The sequence below is a fragment of the Myotis davidii genome, unplaced genomic scaffold (genome assembly GCF_000327345.1).
Source record: "Myotis davidii unplaced genomic scaffold, ASM32734v1 scaffold265, whole genome shotgun sequence".
NCBI lineage: Eukaryota > Metazoa > Chordata > Mammalia > Chiroptera > Vespertilionidae > Myotis > Myotis davidii.
Window position 1 is genome coordinate 2,592,052 of NW_006296627.1, and position 11,278 is coordinate 2,603,329.

Consider the following 11,278-nt stretch of genomic DNA (forward strand, 5'->3'; position numbering starts at 1 on the left):
GCAGAGATAAACGATATATGGCCTCTTCTCTTGCTGAACCTGCTGTCCGCTTTGGGCCATGAGTCATATAAGAAGCAAATAAGTTCCATACCTCCTCTGAGATGTTAGAAAAAAGATTGATCGCCCTGACCTCAGCTGGTGAGAAAGAGCTTGGTGGAGGAAATCAGACTTGACCTAGATTATAGAAGTGAGCAATAAATAAAAATAATAATAACTCATAAAAAAAAGATATATATTCTAGACTATGAGAGCCAGGTTTTTCATTATCTGAGAAAGAAGTTACAAAGATGTAAGGGAGGAGACTAGAATGAATGCTGTGATGCTGAATTAGAGTCACGAAGCCAGTAAGAACTCATATTTATTAGAATACTAGAGGCCCGGTGCACACAATTTGTGCAAGGGGGGGGGGGGGGCATGGCTCAGCCCGGCCTGCACCCTCTCGCAATCTGGGACCCTTCGGGGGATGTCCAACTGCCGGTTTAGGCCCGATCCCTGAGGAATTGGGTCTAAACTGGCAGTCAGACATCCCTCTCATAATTCAGGACTACTGGCTCCTAACTGCTTGCCTGCCTAATCACCCCTAACCACTCATCTGCCTGCCTGATCGCCCCTAACTGCCTCTGCCTCCGCCTCTGCCACCGTGGCTTCGTCCGGAACGACATCTGGAAGGTCATTCGGCTGTCCAGTCTTATTAGCATATTACACTTTTATTATTATAGATGTACACAGGCAGATACAGAGATATATAGAGTTCTGTGTGTATGCATGTATTTCTTAGTTCTGTCCGCTGAGAAACAGTGACACCCCAGTAATAACAAGCACACCCAGCACCCAGATCTTGATCTCTAAATACCATTCTCCAATAAAAAAGAAACAGGACTCCTGGAGAAATGGCTGACTCAAGGACTGAAAGAGAGAAAATGTGAGTCTGGAGCATCTTGTCTCAGAAAGTAAGAAAGTGCTGACAAAAAAAAAAAAATGTGGAAGGAAACAGGATATACAACAGCATAAGCCATTAGGGAACTGAAAATTAAAACAAGGAGATATCACGACACACCTATTAAAATGGCTAAAATCTAAAGCACTTACAACACCAAAAGGGGAGGATGTGGAGCAGCAGGAACTCCCATTCATTGCTGGTGGGAATGTGAAGCATCATAACCACGTTGGCAGTTTCTTACCAAGTTAAACAGTTTTACAAAACGATCCAGCAGTTATGCTCTTAGGCATTTACCCAATTTATTTGAAAACTACACAGAAAACGGCACACAAGTGTTTAGAGCAGCTTTCTTTGTAATTGCCAAAATGTGGAAACAACCAAGGTGTTCCAATAGGGGAAGAGATCAGTGAGTGGATAAACAAGCAGTGGCACATCCTTGGGAAGGAATATTATTCAGCAATAAGAAGAAACGAACTATCAAGCCTGAAGGGGGCATTCAGAAGCTTTAAATGCATATGGCTTGGTCAAAGAAGCCGATCTGAAAAGGCTACATGCGATATGATTCCAATGATATGAGCTCCTGGGAAAGGGAAACAATGTGGACAGGAAAAGCTTCAGTGGTTGCCAGGGCTTAGGGGGAGAAAGGGATGAATAGGTGGAACAAAGGGGACTTTTACGGCAGTGAAACTATTCTGTATGAAATGTATATGGACACATGTCATTATACATTTGTCAAAGCCCATGAAATATACAACACAAAGAGTGAACCCTAATGTAAACCATTGCCTTTAGTTCATAATACTGCATCAATATTGACTCATCAGTTGAGACAAATGTACCACACTAATGCAAGATATTAATAATAGAAGAAACTGTGCGAGGGCGTGGGAGGGGTGACAGAGTATATGGGAACCCTCTGTACTCAATTTTTCTGTAAACCTGAAACTGCTTTAAAACGTGAAGTTTATTAAGTTAAAAAGAGAGAGAGAGAGAGATGATAAAGCTGATCCCAATGGCCAAGGCTAGAATAATTTGAGCAATAAAGTAGATAATGATAGTGTTGATTGTAACCCAAAAAATAAAATAAATATTCATGAGTCCATACTGAAATAAACAAATAATTGACTAAACAAATAAATGGAGGAGGAGGGACAGATCTTCCTTCTAGAGAATTCCAAATAAGAGATGTAGAAGGAATGAGGCCAATACAAAATCACCATGAGAACACAAGAGTGATAATTGCTGCAGCAAGATCCACTGATGAATGTCCCCAGAGTATCTCTCCTAAAATATTTATTAATTAATTACTGTGGTAGGTTAATATATGTGCACAAATTCTTTCATACTCCTCCTTCTAGGAGAGGGGATGCGTTCCTCTCCCCTTGAGTAGGAGCTGGACTTAGGGACTTGGTTCTTTCAAATACAGCAGTGGTTCTCAACCTTCTAGCCCTTTAAATACAGTTCCTCATGTTGTGGCCCAACCATAAAATTATTTTCGTTGCTACTTCATAACTGTAATGTTGCTACTGTTATGAATCATAATGTAAATATCTGATATGCAGGATGGTCGTAGGTGACCCCTGTGAAAGGGTCCTTCATTGCCAAAGGGGTTGCGACCCACAGGTTGAGAACCGCTGAAATAGAGGCTGGAAAGGGGAAATGGTTTCTTTTCACAGAGAAACATGGCCGACCTCACTTCCACCAAGTGATCAAGATTAATATCTCCAGTAATAAGTCATGTTGCTATCATATACGTCCTGATACATGAGAATGGCGTTTTTACTTTTTGGTATTTTTCTCCCAAATCTATATGTAGTCTCAGTCTAGTCATGAGAAAACATCAGACGAACCCAGATTGAAGGGCATTCTACAAAATACCTGACCAGGACTCTTTGAAAGTGTCAAGGTCACAAAAGATGAGGAAAGACTGAGAAAGTGTCACCCATCGGAGTGGACTGAGGACACATGACAACTACATGCCATATGCTGTCCAGGATCGTTCCTGGAACAGAAAAAGGAGATTCGTGGGGAAATGTGAAATCCTAATCAAGTTAACAGTATTGTGCCAATGTTAGTGTCCTAGTTTAGAGCAATGTGGCATGGTTATGTAAGACGTTAACCTTAAAAGACATGAGGGAAAGGGTTTATGGGGAACATTTTGCAACTTTTTTGTAAATCTAAAATTATTTCAACATAAAGAGCTTAAAAAAATAAACTGGTAACTTGAAACAGAAGAAATCACTAAATTTTAGATGAAATGTTTTATTTTTACCACATACTTGTCCCTTAAAGTTAAGAAACATAATTTTGTAAAATATTAATTATAAGATTGGAATAATTATTTTTAAAGTGACACTTTTCAAATGTACCCAAATATCTATTAATATTTTCTGTGAAAAAATGAGAAAATTAATACATTTACACTTCTTGCCACCTTCTTGACTCCATCCCCCAATTCTTATTAGTCTTATTAATATCATTACCTTATTGTTGGTGTTTACAACATTTACACTGTGGTCTATGCTTCCAATTTGCAGAGATGTCTAGAGAGGTGTCTGCCGCCAGCCTGGTTTCCCCATTCATGTGACTGGAGACTTTTGTCTGGATGCACACGTGATTCTGTCTTTTTCTTTTTTTAAACTTAAAGTCTTTATTGTTCAAAGTATTACATATGTTTCCTTTTCCCCCCATTGAGCTCTCCCAGGCTGCTCCAGTGCATGCCCTCAGACCCCTACTGTCTGTGATTCTGTCTTTATCCTTAAAGTTTTGCCACTGTATTAGAAGGCCACACTTGATGCTGATGGTCCTGAATCTATTTTGTATCTCCACATTCAAGTTTTCATTTTGGGACGGCCTTTTCCCATTATGTCTAAATGCTTTTCGTCATTGTTCCATTTGTTTTACTTGTCTTTTCAGGAACACTAAAGAGAAGCTGTTGTATCTCTTTGGTCTGTCCACCATATCATTTAGTCTTCCCTATAACTATTTGTAATGGGCCCAGAAAGATATAGGAGTCCATACCTCAGAATGTGACCTTATTGGGAAATAGAGTTGTTGCAGATGTAATCGGTTAAGGTGAGGTCATACGGTTTAGAATGGGCCCTTTATCCTTATAAGAAGAGGAGAGACACAAAACACAGAGAGAAGAATGGCATGTGAGGCTGAAGACTGAGATTGGAGTGTCACAGCTGCAGGCAAGGGCTGCCCATCATCATCAGAAGCCAGGAGTGAGCCTGGGGCAGATTCTCCCTCGAGCTCTCTGAAGGAGCCTGTACTGCTAACACCTGGATTTCAGACTTCTAATCTCCAGAACTGAAAGAGAATAAAATTCTGTTGTGTTAAACCACCCATTCATGGTACTTGTTACAGCAGTAACAAATACACCATTGTTTATATGTTTGTTTTATGAAAAGAAGGGAAATTTCAACTAAAATTGGAGTTGGTAAGGCCTGTAGAAGGCGCTGTCATGCTCTACCACTGCATGTCAATCACACACACAGGAAGACATTAACACCGACCCCAAAAAGAAGAGGCTCAATAAAAGATCGCCAAAGGAAGAGATGTACATGCCTTGTACTCCCAAACGGGAAGTGTAGCTATTTACTAGTCTAGCCCAGCGAAGAAAGATTTTTCTCTTGCCCAGCAACAAGCCCAGCCAATGGAAACGCCGCAGCTCAGCCAATGAGAAGCCATGATCATCTGAACACGGACTTTCCTCCAATGAATGCATTTTTCTCTTGCCGATTACTTCCTCGTCCCACGTTTCTTTCTATAACAGCTTTCCATCTTGTTTAACTCCTGAGTGGCTCTCTGCTTGCTGGATGGGGCGCTGCCCAATCTGAGAGTGGTCTAACAAAGCCAATCAGATCTTCAAATTCACTCAGATAAATTTTATTAAGTTTGTTTCTTTCCATTTATTTTTGTGTGCTTTTCTCCAGGTGTTTGCTATGTACCTTTCTCTGTTTTGTGCCGCGTTTATCCTGAGTTTTTCTTCTTTTCCGTGTGTCTTTCTAATTTCTAAATGTATTTGTTGCTTTCACTTCTTTCCTGAGTGCCGCCAATTCTCTTTCTGTCACTTCACAGTCTCTTTAAGGAACCCTTGACATCTCTTAGCTCATTCAGAGAGGTCAGAGCCCTGCAGTCTCTGAGTCCATGGAGAGCTATGTGCTTGAACTCTCCCTCTGTTCTTGTTTTTTAGTAATTCCTCTTGTGATGTAAACTCTTTTGGCTTTTGCTTATGTTTCTTAGCTTCATTTCCTCTGTTGTCCCCCGCCCTCCCCCACCTCCCCCGCAGTTCCATGATGTTCCTTTGTGATTCATTCATCTTGGAAAAGGCCAGCCATTTCTTGAAAGCTGATGTTGAAAGGGCCACCTTCATTTTCTTTCCCTGGAGCTCATTGCCTCTGACTCCACACCCCCACCCCACCCCCACCTCCCAACCCTCACAGTTTCAGCCCTAAGGCTTTTGAAACTCTCAGCAAAGACCTCTAGGCTGCCAGGCTCCAGAGTTGCATTTTGCAACTTCTTCATCTAGCAGTCTGCCCGCGTTTGGAGGTGTTGGGTGCTGGGCAGGGAGACACAGCAAGTCAGCAAGCTCCCTCCCTCCCCCACACCACCCTGTGACATTGAACTGGGTCTGGATGGGGAAGTGCCTGATGCCTCCGTGGCCTAAACTCAGCCCAGACTCCATCATCCACCAGGCAGGCCTCTCAACTGTGCCTTCTGCAGGGATACCCTCTTCCTCCTCAGGTCTCGTGTCTTATTTGAGATCATATTTTAGAGCATTTAGCAGGTATACTTTCTAGTTTAATAAAAGATGGAGGTCTTGCTCTTTTTTTCTCTCTCAAATTCATTGTTCTTTTTGGTGGGCTTTGGGTAAATAGGACTTTAAATTGCCATTTTAAACTCCTGCTTTCTTGGCCCCTGCCGGTTTGGCCCAGAGGATAGTGTCAGCCTGCGGACCAAAGGATCCCGGGTTTGATTCGGGTTTGATTCAGGTCACAGGCACATACATTGGTTGCAGGCTTCTCCCCAGCCCGGACCCTAGTCAGGGCTCCTGCAGGAGGCAACCAATCAATGTGGTTCTCTCACAGCTGTTTCTCTCTGTCCTTCCCTCTCTCCCACTCTCCTTAAAAATCAGTGGAAAAATACCCTTGGGTGAGGATTAACAACAATAAAAAATAATAAACAAAAAATAAATAAATTCTTGCTTTCTTGGAAAACCTGAAGGAATGCCTTGTTTTCCTCTTTTCTTACAGGTGACCCTGTGGCATCTCTTGCTCCATCTTTCTCTATCAGGCCATACAATGCAGATAGAATGGAGGTGACTGCCGTAGGCCACACAGACGGTAAGGAGAGGAGCCAGGATTCCAGCCCCAGGCACTGTGGCTCCACCCCTAAGAATGGGAGCTTTGGGGGGCAAGTTAATTTCCACTGGGCACTGCCTCCCCTACAGCTCCCAAGGAACCACTAGGCCAGTGGTCGGCAAACTCATTAGTCAACAGAGCCAAATATCAACAGTACAACAATTGAAATTTCTTTTGAGAGCCAAATTTTTTAAACTTAAACTATAAAGGTAGGTACATTGTTATTAACTTAATTAGGGTACTCCTAAGGCTTAGGAAGAGCCACACTCAAGGGGCCAAAGAGCCGCATGTGGCTCGCGAGCCACAGTTTGCCGACCACGGCACTAGGCCATCCTTGCTCACTTCTCAGGTCAGAGTCCCAGGAATAATCGCCAAGGGCTGCGTGTGGAGAAGGGCTTGTCCCACTTCCTTCCATCAGCTTCCAGGCCTGGGGGAGGAGGGGTCCGTCAGCTCCCAGGAATCCTGGATATTGACTCACCTGGAGTATTACAGGAGTTGCTGTGAAAGAAATACTGTTTCCCAATGTAAATAAGCCCTTGGCACACTGTCCCAGCCAGGACCCCATGTAGGGGCATCAGGGGGTCCTGACCTTCCTACCTGGTGCCTGTACGCAGCCAAGGAATAGAAAACGGGCCTGCCGCATTGAGGGTGGGGACAAACCCCAGAGCCTCGGGCATTTCAGCCCGACTCTGCCAGTGATGGCCCGTGGGGCACCTCGGGAACCCTTTCTCACATCTCTGCCTGCATTTGTCCAGGGGGTGGGATGTCCTGAAGGATCCCTAAGCCTGGGGGGTCATTAGAATGACATGGTGTCAGAAATAAATGCCCCAGTACTGCCTGGCTGGCATGCTATATTTAGGTGGGGGCATACCAGGTTGTGAAGGTTTATTCATTATTATCCTATTTTATGCTATTGAGTGCATATACAATATGTTTATAGAAAAAATACTGGAGATGATTCTAGACTCTTAGCCATGGAGATTTCTGGGTGTGGAATTTGGGGTGGTTTTTATTTTCCTCTCTGTACTTTCTTTATAATGAGCCTGGTGGGGGAACCTGGGCTGGGAGTCAGCACACCTGGGTTCTGGTCTCCTTTTGGCCCCTGACTTGCTAGGAGACCTTGGGACAGTCCCTTCCGCCTGTGGCTCTCTGTTCCTCTTACATAGAATGAGAATTGGCCCAGTGCACTCCAGGATCCTATCTGAACTGGCTGCTCGCAGACTGGGGACTAGAAGTGTGTTCTTGGGGCTCTTTGCATCCTATGAAAATTTTCAAAAAATATCTGCATGCTTTTGTTTTGATGATAAACTCTCAGAAGTGAACTTGTACACATACAACACTAAGAATTACGTCTGGTACTTGGTAAACCCCTCCTTCTATGTGAGCTATTTTTATTTAAAAAAAAAATGCTGTTGCCATTTTTTAAGACAATGCCTCTCTCGCTGTGATCATTGATAATGAAAAGACATTTTCCTAGACCAACACTGTGGTTCTTGGGCCAGTGTTTCTCAAATCAGGGCCTGCGTGCGGACCGCAGGGTTCCCCACGACACACTTTCTCTCGTAAAAGGGGGTTACATACAAATCAAGTTTGAATAAGAAACGTGGGTTTGGGGTCCCTGAAGAGCAGGAAATGTGGGCTCTGGATACCCCTTGTCTGCTTTTATGGCTTCCCTTCGGCCGGGATGACTTGCTTTGTCCTGAGGTTGGCAGAGCCTTTGGAAACACACGTACCTTTCCCAGGAAAATGAGTCCCCCGGGAGGCCTCCGGCCCCAGGCTCACTCCAGCACCTGTGTTCTGTAACGTAGCCCTAATTGAAATCACATTAACATTATGATTCCATTACGGGGAATAAGAGGCTGGCTGCAGGAACGCGCCCCGGGAGGCCTAATCAGCTGGACTGGATCATTTATAAAGGGCTGTGCATCTGCTTGGAGCTCAGTGTTAAGTAAGGCAGACAGGGGCCTATTCATTATTAACAAGGCTTTATGCGTTCGGCCAGGCAGGAGTACAATGCTGGCCGCAAGGGGAGTCTGACAGAGGAGACCCATGAAGGCAAAACTGCAAACCCCCACCTGCCTCACCTGCTGGTGGACCTTGCGATTCCTTCACCAAAGTCTTGCCTGGGGCAGCCCCTCCTACTGATGGGAGAGTAACTTGCCTGAGGTCCCATAACTAATATGTGATAGAGTCAGAATTTGAACCCAGGCAAGTTGAGTCCAGAGCCTCCATGTTTAGCCAAACTGCTATCCATAGTCCACCCCTTGGCACTTCCTACCTCTGCTGGGCTGTGCCCTTGACCACTCACGGTTCCAGCAACTTCAGATCCTTAAGGTTGTGATGTAAAGGAAACAGCTCTGGAAATCAGAAAAACAAATAAACAGAAAATGTGGTTGGAGGTTCAGGTTTTTCCATTCACTTATTTTATTCACTGCTCTAGTACCAGTCCTGTGCCAGGCACTGTGCTAGGTGCCACATCTACAAAGGTAAATGAGACCCGGTCCTTGCCCAAGAGGAGCTCAGAACTACTTGGGCATTTCCTGTTCTCTGTAGGGACCTTGTGCACTCAGCATGGTGCATACGTGATCTTATTGACTCCTCACCTACAACAAATGAATCCTTAATTATAATGGAACTAGAGGCCTGGTGCATGAGATTCGTGCACTGCAGGGGGAGGTCCCTCAGCCTGGCCTGTGTCCTCTCACAGTTGGAGAGCCCTTGGGGGATGTCCAACTGATGGCTTAGGCCCACTCCTGCCATTGCCACTGCACTCACCAGCCATGAGCCCAGCTTCTGGCTGAGCAGCACACTGACCACGAGGGGGTAGTTCCTCCGTTGAGCGTCTGCCCCCTGGTGGTCAGTGAGTGTCATAGCAATCAGTCATTCTGCTGTTAGGTCAATTTGCATATTAGCCTTTTATTATATTGGATGTGTAAGAACCATAAATGGGAGATTAATAAACTATAAGTATTCCACTATATGGTATAAATATAAAGACTACTACATTATTGAAATATGATTGGAGGCAATATTATATACTATTTAAGAATGCAGGCTCTGGAATCTGACAAACCTCATTCTAATCCTGGATTTGCTGCTTAACTGTTATGTTGACCCCTTTCGTGTAATTTCCTCTCTCTGCGTCCACCCCTGCCTATTCCTTCTGCTTTGCCCTGTCCTGGGTATGGGGGTGAAGTGAGAGACAAGCAATATGGACATCTTGTATGAGTGGGTGTTGTGGAGTTGGCAAACATGGCTTGGAGTTGGAAAGAAAGTGCTGGTCAGTGGAGGGTAGTGGGTGAGAGAATGAGCTTTGAAGGTTTAGAAAGGCCCTGAAGAATAGCTCTGGTTCCAAGTCACGGTTCTGTTCCAATGACTGTGTAACCCCGGGCCAGTAACTCTATATCAGGACCCTCAGTTTCTACACCTGTAAAATGGGGACACTGGGAGCACTTCCCTTACAACGCTGTTATAAGGATTAAATGAGATGATGGATGTAAAGCACACAGCACATGATCTGAGACACAATAAAGGTTAAAAGCAAAATAAAACACTTCAGCCACCATTTTAGAGACTATCCAAGGGTGATGGGAGCATACTTAGATCTCTAGCAGCTGTGTGACCTTAGGCCGGTCTTCCGGTCCATCCAAGCTGGTAAAATGGAGGTAGTAAAGCCAATCCTATAGAATTGAGAGGTCATAACACATGTGGCTATGTTTTGTAAATGGTGCCACCACACACAATTGTGCAATTCTCCTTACTGAGCACTGATTGTATACCAGTCCAGAACTCAGATATGGGATAGAGGGGAGAGAGACGTGGTCTCCATTCTCCAGGGGTACCCAGTTAGCTGGGGGAGGCATTGTAGCGATTTAGACTGCCCCGCTTGTGTGTGGTATCAACTAGGAAATGCAGGCTTTGCAGGGGAGACAGGGAGCCGACTCCTCCTGCCCATGGCATTTTGGGGACAATGTATTCACTGGGCATGAGCACGACCTCTCGTGTGTCTTTTTTCATCCCACATTTTACTGTGTGTGTGTGTGTGTGTGTGTGTGTGTGTGTGTGTGAACATTTAAGTTCTACTCTTAGCAAATTTCAATTATACAATACAGTTTTATCAATTATAGTCATCATGTTTTACATGAGATCCTCTCCCCTTATTCATCTTATAACTTTAACCAATCTCTCTATCCTTCTCTCCAACCCCTGGCAACCACCTTTCTACTCTGTTTCTATGAGTTTTCGATTCTAAATGTAAGTGACACCATGCAGCATTTATTTTTGTCTGGCCCATTTCACTTAGCATAATACCCTCCGGATTTATCCATATTGTCACAAATGACAGGATTTCCTTCCCTTTTATGGCCGAATAATATACCATTGTGTATGCAACATTTTCTTGATCCATTCATCCGTCAGTGGGGCGCTTGGATTGTTTCTGTATCTTGGCTGTTGTGAATAATGCTCCAATGAACACGAGAGTCAGGTATCTCTTTGAGATAATGGTTTCATTTCCTTTGCTTGTATACCCTGAAGGGGAATTGCTCGATCTAGTCTTAGTTGCTTGAGAGACCTCCATACTGTTTTCCATAGTGGCTGCACCGATTTACAGTCCCACCAACAGTGCACAAGTGTTCCCTTTCCTTCACATTCTCGCCTGTATCTGTTATGTCTTGTCTTTCGCAGAAAGGGCATCCGAACAGCTGTGAGGTGATAGCTCATTATGGGTTTGATTTGCATTTCCCTGATGATTAGTGATGTGGAACACGTTTCTTCTCTCCACGTTCAAGTAGGGCAATTTGTTCCCCTTCCCTCTAAGATCCTGCGGACTCTGATCTTGTCCAAGGAATGTTTTATCTAAAAACCACCCTTTATTCTGAACCTGTTCTAATGTAAGGCCCGAAATCCTAACATGCCACCATAACTGCTATGCTGGGAGGAACCTTAGAAGTGGAAAAACTGAGGCTCAGAG